Source organism: Varanus komodoensis, unplaced genomic scaffold (assembly GCF_004798865.1).
Source record: "Varanus komodoensis strain SLA01 unplaced genomic scaffold, ASM479886v1 scaffold25, whole genome shotgun sequence".
NCBI lineage: Eukaryota > Metazoa > Chordata > Lepidosauria > Squamata > Varanidae > Varanus > Varanus komodoensis.
This window is the reverse complement of record NW_025335661.1, coordinates 3,469,657-3,481,878: the sequence shown is the minus strand read 5'-3', so window position 1 is coordinate 3,481,878 and position 12,222 is coordinate 3,469,657.

Sequence of the window (12,222 nt, the reverse complement as noted above, 5' to 3'; positions counted from 1 at the left end):
ACAGAAGATTAAAAATCCAAACCTAGACATCTTAAGAACACACATTGCAACAAGCTGGCAAACAAGAATCAGAGCAGCTTTATTCTGCCACATTGCAGCATAATCTCAGATTCTCCAACCTTCACTTCTGAGATGTGTCTTCCTCTCAGAACCTAGTTCCCATTTCCTCTTCACCTACTTCCATGGCTGAAGTGCACTCACCACCTTTGTTTCCCCTTTTGATAATCATGCTTGTTTATTCCAGTAAATGTTCCTGTTTGTACACACGCACGCACACACACACACTCTTAAAACTTAAATCACAGCTCTGGATGCAGGGTTGGGATAGTTTTTTAGTGTTATAGGAGCCAAATAATCAGCACTCTGCAGAGCTAGCTTCTGCAAAGCTGATTTTCCTTCAGTTCAATGCTTCAGGTAAGATTGTTTGTCTGCCCGTTAGTGTGGGATTACTGAGGGTTCATAGCAGTAGACTGCTCAAATCCTGAAGCAGTGATTTAGAAGTTATTCTGACTGAAGTGGACTGTTCCTAAATTGTTCTGCAGTGAATTTGAGCAGTTCCAAAGCTTTGTGAGTGATTCACAGGCAAAGAAAAGCAAACTGCCTGGTTACCCAGGTTATTGATCATCATTGAATCATGGGTTGTTGATCAATGTGCTGTTAAATGCAAATTCTTCACTGCAGTTAAAGTATGGGTTGCTCGCCACAAAGAACCCACAGTCCACAGCCTCATTGCCTAGGCTGCTTTTTGGGTCATTGTGGTTAACAACCCGTAGTTAAATATGCTTCTGGGTTCACACATAACAGTCCATGATTCAACAATAGTGTGTTTATTATTTATTAAAAACTTTTCTAACCTGTCCACCACTAGCATCTCGGAACTGCTTACAATGAAAAACCTGTACTTAACCTATATTCTGGCTTGTTAGATGTGAAGCAGGTCTCTGAATGCATGCTTGGTATATAAGAAAAACACCAGGGTTGGCAGTGTATGTATACCTAATACATCCCAATCAGGGAATGATATTAATGGATCTCTCCTTTTCACATCCAATCACAGGACTGTTGTGAGGAATATAAAAGGATCAATGCTTCTATGTTTTCACTACACCTTGTGACAATGTGCCTATGACAGCAACAATTCTCAGAACTTCCACAAATGGCTTGAATTAATTAATTAGCAGATATGTATGTAAGCCGACCTGAGCACTTCCACGGAAGGACAGGATATGAATGAATGAATAAATAAATAAAATAAAAATATAATGTCCCCACTATTTGCCTGAAGTTTAACAAACCTCATTCCTTAGTACGGGACATAAAGCCTGCATATTTCATTTAATTCCATCAAATCTCTCTCTCTAATTCATTGATTTCTCCACTATAGATAATGAGGCAAAATATGCAGGTTTGGATTTTCTGAAGTAAGGTTCTAATTCAGACTCAAGTAAAAGCAAGTAAACTGTGAATCATTCCAAACCAAACCAGGGTCCTTTCTGAACTAATGAAGAAGAGATCAAGTCAAATATCATTTCTGGTGCATGTTCCAAGAATGGACCTCCATGAAAATACTATAAACTATCCAAGACAATTTATTTGCATTCTAAGCAAAACCGTACTCAAATTTAAAGTTTTCCATCATGAAGACAGATTTATTAAATCCTTAGTATAGAGAACTAAGCATGTGCTTAGTACTCAAGCATGTGTTGTCAATTCAAATAAAAGCTTACTAATCTCACCATCCCAAGAGTTTTTATGCATCAGTTATCTGAAACCATGACCTGACATGAACAACCAAGTCTAAAAAAACCTAGAGTTTACTGGGTATGAATTGCCAGAGGTAGTTTTCAGTGTCAGTTTGGGGAGTGCACTGATTTTAAAAGGCAATGATTTTTCTTAACTGGACAGGCCGCAGCCTGCAAGACACAAACAAGTACAAAAAAAACCCCCAGAATAGTATCTTGAAAACAGAAAGTTTTTAAGAGACAAAAGAAAGGAAGGAAGGAAGGAAGGAAGGAAGGAAGGAAGGTAGGTAGGTAGGTAGGTCAGCTTTCTCCAGCCTGGTACCCTCCAGATTTTAGACTACACTTTTCATTAAGCCCATCCAGCATGACAAATGATAAGGGATAATGACTGCTACAGCCCAACATACCTAGTTCAAACAAGGTTGGAGAAGGCTGGAGTAAGCTATATCAGCTTATCTAAATAATATCAGACCCTAAGGGAAGTTTGATATATTGGGGCTGGGGTGAATATTTCATTTGGTCTTGCCACCATGAAGCTATTAAAACAGCAGCACCTCAAACATTCTGTAGTAGAGTTGTAGTTAGATATCTCTCCATTCCGCTTTCTCCCACACTAGGTTTTCCTCTGAGTACACCTTCAATTCCAGGTTCTAATGAAGCTGTCATGCAAACCCTGCTTGTGGATGGATGAGCTACTCTTAGTTGCATCTGAGCTCTGGATTTAAAGAAAACTATAATTTGAAAGATGGCAATAGCATAGAAGTTCATGCAAGGATGAGACTTGTTGGTGTGGGGTGAGAAGTGTATCTCATTGCTATACCACCCAATAGCCAAAGCTCTCTGGGCAATTTCCAAGAGTACTTAAAAACAATAAAGATACAGAAAAGAAGAAAGGAAAAGCACTTATGAGTAACCCCCTCAAGGATCTGGAGAACCAAGAATATCTTTAACAGCTTCAGCATAAAGGGATGTCTTAGCCCACACTGAAAAGATGGTGAGTGGGCCACAGTAGGGAGATCATTCAATGGATGAGGGAGCACCATAGAGAAAACTCACTCCCCTGTTGTCACCCTTTGATCCCCTGTTAGAGTTGGCACTCAAAGGTAGGCCCCGAGCATAAAGTCTGGATAGGCTGCAGATAGGAGAGGTTCTCTATCAAGTTTTGTGGTCCCAAACCATGTAAGACTTTATAGGTTAAAACCAGAATCTTGAACTGGGTCCAGAAGCATACAGGCAGCAAATGCAAGGGGACTAGAACTGGTCTACCATGTACAGAACTATGGGTTCTAGTCATTAAGCTTGTCGCCATATTCTGCATGAGCTGCAGCTTCTGAATCATCAAGGGCAGCCCCACATAGAGTTCATTGCTGCAACCTAATTTAGAGTTTAAGAGAGAGTAAATTATTGAAACCAGGCTACCTCTGTCCATACAAAGGTGGTAGAAAGCACTCCAAGTCACTGAGGCCACCTGAGTTTCAAGTTACAAAGACAAATCAAGGAGAATCGCCAAACTATGAACCTGCTTCTTCAAGCGGAGTGAAACCCTATCTAGAACAGGTTGAACACCCTCCATCCAGAGGAGCCACCTGCCAACAGTATCTTAGTCTTGTTCAGATTGACCTAGATTGACCTGTTAGCCCTTATCCAGTCCATTGTTACAGCCAGACACTGATAAGAGAGCCAGTGTGGTATAGTGATTAAGCGCGTGGGACTGGGACTCAGGCAATCTGGGTTCGAGTCCCCACTCAGCCATGGAGCCAACTGGGTGACTTTGGGCCAGTCACAGACTCTCAGCCCAACCTACCTCACAGGGTTGTTGTTGTGGGGATAAGATGGAGGAAGAGGATGATGTACACTGCCTTGAGCCCTTTGTAGGAAAAAGGCAGGCTGTAAATCGAAGAAAAAAAAAGAATAAAAAGGGGAGATAGAAACTGTGTGTCCTCAACATACTGATGGCAACACATTACAAAATTCCAGAGGACTTCTTTTCAGCAGTTTCATGTTGATGTTAAATAGCATGGAAGACAGAACAGACCCCTGTAGAAATTCATGCGAGAGAATCCATGGGGGTGAACAATATCCTCAAGGACCATTGTAGTGCAGTACTCCCATCCCCCTACATACACACTTCCAAATCAGAATCTTCCCAGAAGATTACCATGGCATATGGTACTCAAAGCTGTTAAGAGGCCCTCAAATTTTCAGCTGGGTCACACCCTCCTCTCTCTCTCAGCACAGGGCAATTAATGCTGTTTCTATGCCAAAACCAAGCCTGACTGAAATAGAGCCAAATAATCATTCTCATCCAACAATCTGCTCAAGAACATTGCCCATAAAATGGGTATTTTCTACCAGCCTAAATTTATCAAACTCTTCTGTGTCTAGGCAAGGTAAGGATGTTCTCAGAAGTGCTCTCACCATCACTTCTTTCAGGAAGCATGGGACCACTTCCTCTTTGTCAGCTCCCCTGTGCAGCCAATTGTTCCTTCCTTGCTGGCTTTTATAAGCCAAAAGAGGCAAGGACCCAATACAAAGGTGATTGCACAATGCTGGCCACGCACATTGTCAACATTCTTGAACTGTGCTGACTGAAACACAGCAAGTAAAATTGGCTGCACTATAGATTCAGCTACTTTTCCTCTGAAGTTTAAGCACTGGGCAACACAAGAGATTTTTTCCTGGAAGTGTCCAGCCAATATATTACAGCAGGCCTCAGATGGGTCTGAAATGTCCTTGGGGCCAGATATAATAGAATCCAGCTGACCCTAAAAATCTCCTCTGGGCATCAAATGGAAGATTGAATAGAAGGAGTGAGATGTTTCTTTGCTGACCTAACTGCCTCTAATATGCCCACACCAGGGTTCAAGTGTATCCTTTAGGAGTCTTTCTACATCTGCATGCAAGCTACCTCCTATATTGTTTCCTGATGTCAGTTCTGGGGTATGCGGGTGCCATATGTGCCCTGAAACAGAGAGACTACTTAGGAGTTGTCATGTCAACTGCCCGGGTCATTTCTGCGTCACACAGTGTGACCAGGGCTTCAACAGAAGCATCAGCCATATCAACTGGGAAATTCCAGAGCCCTATGGAAACCATTTGCATCTATTAGCTTTTGTTGGGGAAGGGAAAAAGCCATCATCAGTCTAAATCTCAGCAGGTAGTGATCTGACCAGGAAAAGGGGGCTAAGTCAAAGTAATCCACAGTCAGAGCATCATCCTTATATCTAGCTCAAAAGGGTACATTATGTCCCACTACATGTATTAATATGACTTAGGATGCATAGTGTGTACACACACACACACACACACACACACACACACACACACACACCCATATATCAAAGAAGCATGTAATTATTCTTCTTTATAATGAAATGCATTGGAAGCAGTTATGATGGACAACTAGATTATAAATACAAGCTGAGATACTAAGATATGCAAATAGAATGAAAGTTTCTCATCCTCCCCCCACCCCCATAACCCAAACATTCCTTCCCACATTGTTTAGGAAGACTCCCCAACCTTTTAGAGGATGGCAGCAGGTTAGAGGGGCAAGCACCAGACGTTCCTTTCTGAATTGTGTCCAATTTTCTTGCTCTGTGCTCCAAGCCATATTAAATAAATATCTCTATCATTATCTAGAGTCCAAAGGCAAAACACTCTTCAATACAAATACATACAGAAGTATGCTCTCTCAATATAACTACCAGACATACACAAGCTGTCTTCCATCCTGCTGCTGGAACTGGAGCTGCAAGATCAAATATCCATCAGAAAAAGATGCTAGTTTTCTTTGCCTGATGTCAATCCTAACATATATCAACAAAAAAAGTGTACATGCTTGTAAAAAACTAAAATCCAATACAGTTTTGAGGCAGCATATGCTAACGTGACTGCTGTTGAAAGGTTATATGCCCCAGTCTTTTTGAAAACACCTGAAGGGGTGCTTCTAAGCATAAGGCAGGAAGATCTTTTGTAAGCAAATACTTCATTTTGTTTTCATTTATCTCTTCCTAAATGATATCTGTCATGCTGAGCATTACATTTTATCATCCTTGAAGAGAAAGTTCACAGTGTTTATCCTGTTGGTTCCACAAGAAGAACAGTTTAAAAATGAATGGATGCTGTAGGGCAAACAGTTGTGCTCAGAGGCTGAGCTGCAGAAGAATCAAAAGGACAAAACATGAATGCTGAAGAAACACCCACTGTTCAGCTTGTAGGAAAAAAATAGCAAAAATTATATTAACCACATATAGGTTGGGTTCACATGTTCCAAGAAACCATAGCAATTTCTTACTTTAGTTAGTCTACCATGTTGTACTGACACAGATTCCATCTTTTATTTATTTATTTATTTATTTATTTTCCGATTTATATCCTGCCTTTTTCCTACAAAGGGCTCAAGGCAGCTTACATCATTCTCCTCCTCCATCTTATCCCCACAACAACAACCCTGTGAGGTAGGTTGGGCTGAGAGTCTGTGACTGGCCCAAAGTCACCCAGTTGGCTCCATGGCCGAGCGGGGAGTAGAACCCAGACCGTCTGAGTCCCAGTCCCATGCTCTTAACCACTACACCACACTGGCTCTCCCAGTGTGTGTGGTACCTGTACCTTTCCCCAAACTACAGAGAGAATCAACAGTCTGTTCTAAGGTTTCTACATTCCATCCCAGTTTCTCTGGCAATCTGGGCGCAGCATCTCCATTTTACCATTGTTGGAATGGTAACAGTACCCTCAGCTCTCAAGTCATGGCATCATCGCTCGCTTTATTTCTATTAACCAAGCACTGTGCCTCTCTCCCTACTTCTGGAAATGGGGAGAAAGTGAGTAAATGTATGGAGGGAGAAGGGGGAATAACAGCAAAAGCACTTATGATTGACTAAAAATCTCCCCTCACATGGTCTTATGTGCTTTCCAGGGCAGTGATGACACTTCAGCTCAGCAAGCGCTTCCTTCAAGACCCATGCAGCCTATTTCGGTGTGGTCACATGGCCACTTCAAGGAACAGCACACATGGCATTTCTATAAGTGCACAAATGTGACTTTTCAAGGGAGGGAAGGTTGAGAGGGAAGAGCCTTGGGTGGCGGGGATGGCAGGAGTGGCAGGTGGGCAGCCAAGGAGACTATCAGTGTTTCAGTAGCACTTTGTGTATTTTCAACTCAGATAATGGAAAACTTTCAGAAGAGAATAGACAGAGGAATTCAGAACCTGACTAGCAAATTGCACTTGCCCTTGGGGTAAGTTTTCCTATCACTAATGAATGTAACCATTCTAAAAGAGATAAAAATGGATGTAGGGAAATTAGAGTTTGTCAAAGGATGAGTAGGGAGGGGGCTGCTGAAATAATAAGACAGGGTTTAAGCTGAGCCACAGGTTATCGGGTCCTTTGGATCTCCTAGCAACCAGCATTATCTTTATATTCTGAGACAAGTTTCATACATTTCCACTGTCCAAGTTTCCAACTTCTCCAAGCTTCAACTGAAAAAAGAACAGTGTTGACTATGCAAGGCAGATACACAAACAATCATATTTGAAAGGAGAGCAAAAAAAAAGGCAAATGGAAAACCCAGTTCATGATTCATCATAGTTTCTCTGCCACATAGGCCAACTTGTGCTGGTAGATGTGACCCATCAGTTATCACATATGAAATCCAGCGGCTGCAGCATCAATTTGCTACCACCCTCAGACTTTTCCCTTTGACGAAAGCTGCAACTTTGCAGTGACCTGGTCTGCATACCTAAGCTGCATTCTTACCATGGTGATTGCAGTGTAGCTTAGCATGATGTCTGAAACCAAGGTGATTTTTTTTTGTCATGGGTTTTCTTCCAAATAAGCTGGCTTGTAGCAGGGTTGTTTCAGATGGCATGTTTTCTGTGTGACTTTTTATGACATCCAAACTCAGTGTGGCAATTTTAGCATAGCTTGTCAGAATCAGCTAAGGAGAGAGTCATCAAGAATGGTGAAAACACCTGCCACTACTTGCTATTTAGCTTGTGCTACCATCATCATTCCTCATCCATATCCTGAAGTGGGCTTGGAAACATATAGGCAATGAATGCAAATAGGACAGTATTAGGGTTTTATTTGGACTTTCTGGCTCCTGTTATGATGTGGCTGCCACATTTAACACAAGCTTCAGCTTCTGAACCATGTTCAAGGGCAGCTGCCCACTGAATGTTTTGCATTTATTTATTTATTTATTTATTTATTTATTTATTTATTTTATTCTATTATTTTATTTTATTTTATTTTATTATTTTATTTTATTTTATTTTTAGACTTGTTTTTTTGCTAATCAGCCCAAGGGCTCTCTGGACAGATAATCTCATTCAGAGATTACTAGAGTATAATTGCTGAAGACAGATTTTCTCTGTCCATATAGAGACACTGGCTAAAACTGGCAGAAGGCATTGCATTCCAGTGAGGTCACCAGGGCTTCTAGTGACAAAGATTCTTCAAGGTGCACCCCAAGCTATGAATCTGTTCTTTCAGAGAGGGTGCAACCACATCAAATCAAGGTTGAATTCCTGCCATTTGGTCAGAAGAACTGCCCAATAACATCATCTCAGTTACCCTAACCTACACCAGCTAAAGAAGAACAGGAAAAATGGCACTGCATATCACCAGCGTACTGATGGGAACATACTCCAAAACTCTGGATGTCCCCAGTCCATGATTTTATGTAGATGCTAAACAGCATACTGAACACATGAAGGACTAAGAGGCGAAGAAATATCCCCAAATCACCACCTTCTGGAACTGTCCATACAGGTAGAAGTGAAACCACTTGAATGCAATACCTCTACTCCCAGCTTGGTCAGCCAGCACAGGCAACTACCATGGAGAAGCACGAATGTATGGTGGCACCAGAGGAAGAGTTCAATAGGAGAAGACAATGGCGCAGAATGTCAATGGAAGGAATACAACAGTAAAGGAAAGCAACCATGTATAAAACTAAACTATTCCAAGTTTTTATCATACATGACTTCTTGACTGTCTGTATTTATTATTAGATCACACTTATATCCTGCCCCTCTTCTTGCAAGGAACCCAAGGTAGCTTACACAGTCCTCCTCCATTTCATTTTATCTGCAGAACAACAGTCCAATCCTGTGAGGTGGGTTTGGGTGAGAGTCTGTGACTGGACCAAAGTCACACAGTGAGCTCCATGGTCAAGTGGGGACTAGAACTCAGATCTTCCAGTTCCTCAGCCCAATGCTCTAACCACAACACCACCCTGGCCCGTTGTATATGAAAAATGGCCAATGAATAAACATAGGAAGCTGACTCACTGTTCCTGAGCATCAGTCTCAGTATAACAAGCTTGGCCCTTTACTGCCTGGTTTACATTCTAATATTTGTTGCAATCTGTCATAAATGCACATGAAACAGTCAGTACTTAAGTTCATAATCCAGGCTAACATCTTTCTATAACTCTAGTCTTGAATTAGAAGAGTTCACATCTGTCCACATGGTTCCTAAACAGCAACAGAGAAGGAAAAGAGAAAATCATTTTGTGTACAAGTGGAAACCATGTATATATGGGTTTTGTAATACCTTGATGAGTGCCAAGAAAGGTACATTGGTTCCCACCTGCACTGCATTGCCTATCCCTGTGCTAAACCCTAGACAAAAACAAAAGTACAATTCGTTGGTGCCCTTGTGATCCACTAAAATGGTTTATTAGGTTAGCAAACATCAAACACTGAAAAGACTGAACAGTTTCTTGGTGCATTTGTCAGATTTGTCAAGGGCTTTCCAGAAAATCTGAGTTATGAAGGTCATTTAGCTCCAGAGCAAACAGGGAACCCTCTCAGTTTATTACCTCCTGTCAATGTTGAACCATAGCTGACCAGATATTAACAGTTACAGAAAGTAATAATTAAGTTTGATGTATGTGGGAACCTGTTTATCACCACAAGCCTTTAATTGCAGTCACTAATTAGTCATTAATTAAATACTAAATTGTCTCAGGCTGCTCTTAATGTAAGCAAATGACAACACATAAGCCGCTAACCCTCTATTTTTTAAACCAATAATAGTGGTAACACTTTGAAGACCTAACACTGATGTTATTAAAATTTCTTCATAGTCACACCACTATTTCTGGCTTGAATTTGCTAGTTTAGCAGCTGTCAAATAAATGGTTTTTTTAAAGGGAAAGATAAATATGATGGTACAAACGTTGTATTCACTAAGGAAAAGCATAAATGGCATAGGAAGATGGGAAAAGATTTAGGGTAAAAAAAACTTTAATGAGGTTCAGATTATGTTTCAAATTCCCCTCTAGACAGTATTATTGGAATACAGTGGACTTTAGGGGAGAAGAATGCTCTGCATACGTGATTGGAAGACTGTTGCATGGCAGGTCCAAGTGCAACCAAAAACACATTTTTGTGCATTTTAGTAGCCACAGAAAATCAGAGTGAGAAAAGCAAAATTGAACATTATACTGGGTACATTGATCTCAGGCTCATTTAATTTAAACTTACAAGGTACTGAACTAGGGACAACCAGAGAAGGATAGATCACATTATGAATGATAAAATTTATGAAGTATACAAATTCAATTACATGATCAATTCAACTATATCCAAGGGAAAGAGTCATGCAGAGGTTGAAAATGTGTGATATATGTATTGTTTCTCCTCAATTGTAGTCTAACAACCATAGCTCAAGTGGGTTCTAACATTAATTTGAAACGTAAAACTCCTCTCACTATGTATGTTTAGATGTCATTCACAGCATTTTTGTTGCAATTATATTGCATTAAATCATAAATATCCTTATTTTTTTTACCTTCCACATAACTTTTTTTAATGTCTCAACATTTCACCTTCCAAATTCTTCTGAATGCATAGAAACACTGTATATGAACTACTTACTAAAATTTTATGAAAAAATGTTGCATATTACAAGGTGCTTAGGGTTCTTTTGGGGTAATAATGTATTGAGATATACTTCAACATCTGATATCAGTCCTTTTTGCCTGATAAAGCTATTCAGTTGGAATGGAATTCAGCCTCAGAAAGAACCAAGAGATAGGTCAACAGATACTAAGAAATACTATAAAATTTTTAGTCCACTACTAAATTCGCTACATATCTTTAGGGACTATGTACAAGATTTTGCGGGGGGGGGGGGGAGAGTAAATAAAGAGTATGTAAATTCCCTGTGTTGCTGCAGTTATTTTAATTTCTATTTTAATGTGGCGCCAGGGAAAATGCCTATTTATATAGCATCATCTAATTATATGCATGGCACTTTATAGGGTGTGTCAGATCAGCACTGAGGAAGCAAAGAGAGTTATTTCAGATAAATAGGCTTAGGCTGAGTTACAGTAAGGTACATAGGGGTTGTCCTCATGCAGGAAGGGGGACTAAGCAAGATCTGAGCTATCCTGAATGATGGGAGAAAAAAGGAGGGCAGCATAAGGCTAACTAGATATTTTTGATAAATGAAGTTCCTTCCTATTGCAGCATTCTCCATACTTCCATTTCAGCAGTTCATGGAGCTGTAATATTGTTCTGTGAGGGAGTAGCAAGAGAAACTGTTCTTTTTGTAACTTGAACAAATGCATACAGAGGAAAAATAAACTCTCATGAAGATGTTTTCAATGCAGTGATAAACCTTTAAGGAAGAAAAGAATTTAGCTAAAGTCATTAGCGAAAGCTAACAATGAGGAAATTACTCAAATTCCATCCCTCCAAGGGGGGAGTGTGTCAATATCCTTTGCAAGTCATTGCATCAAGTTTCATACAATAATCTATTGTCAAGTTGTTTTTTTGTTCATTACATACCACCCCATAGCTGAAGCTTCCTGGGAGTTTTACAATGCCATGTCACCTTCCTACTGATTAGCACACCGTGTTGCTTCAAGTTACCATTATGAATTATGATTTCAGCCCAGTTCCCACTAACAATAACCCAGAATTGTTAAATGTGGGAAAAGCTAAAGAAGTCAGGGTTTATCTGCCCCTAGGTTTTTAACAATGATGTATGAATCAGGATCTTTAGTTTACCTGTCCTGCAACAAACCAGACTTCCTGGTCTGCACATGACACCAAACAATCCAGAGACACCTTGGTTCATTTAGCCAGCATGATGCTTCCAGCTGAATCAAAGGGGAAATCCCCAGCAGGAAAGACCTCTTTGGAGGAGGACTGGAATTCCTCAGCAAATTCCACTCCCATAGAACATGGGCCACCTGAGCAACCATTGCAAGGATGTCTCACCAGCAACTTTAAAAGAACCCTTTCCATACTATTCCAGGTTGTGCCATGATTCCTGATATTCCTCCCATATCTCATGGCCCAACAGTGCCTCAGCGGCTGGCAGAAGACCATTTAGCCAATCAACTACTGAGGACAAAGGATTTTCTGAAGAGGAATGCCAAGGCATAGGAAGATGCAGGCCCAGCTGCACCTAGAGAATCAGGAGCAACCACTTTAGAAACTCTCTGACTGGTTCAGATACTT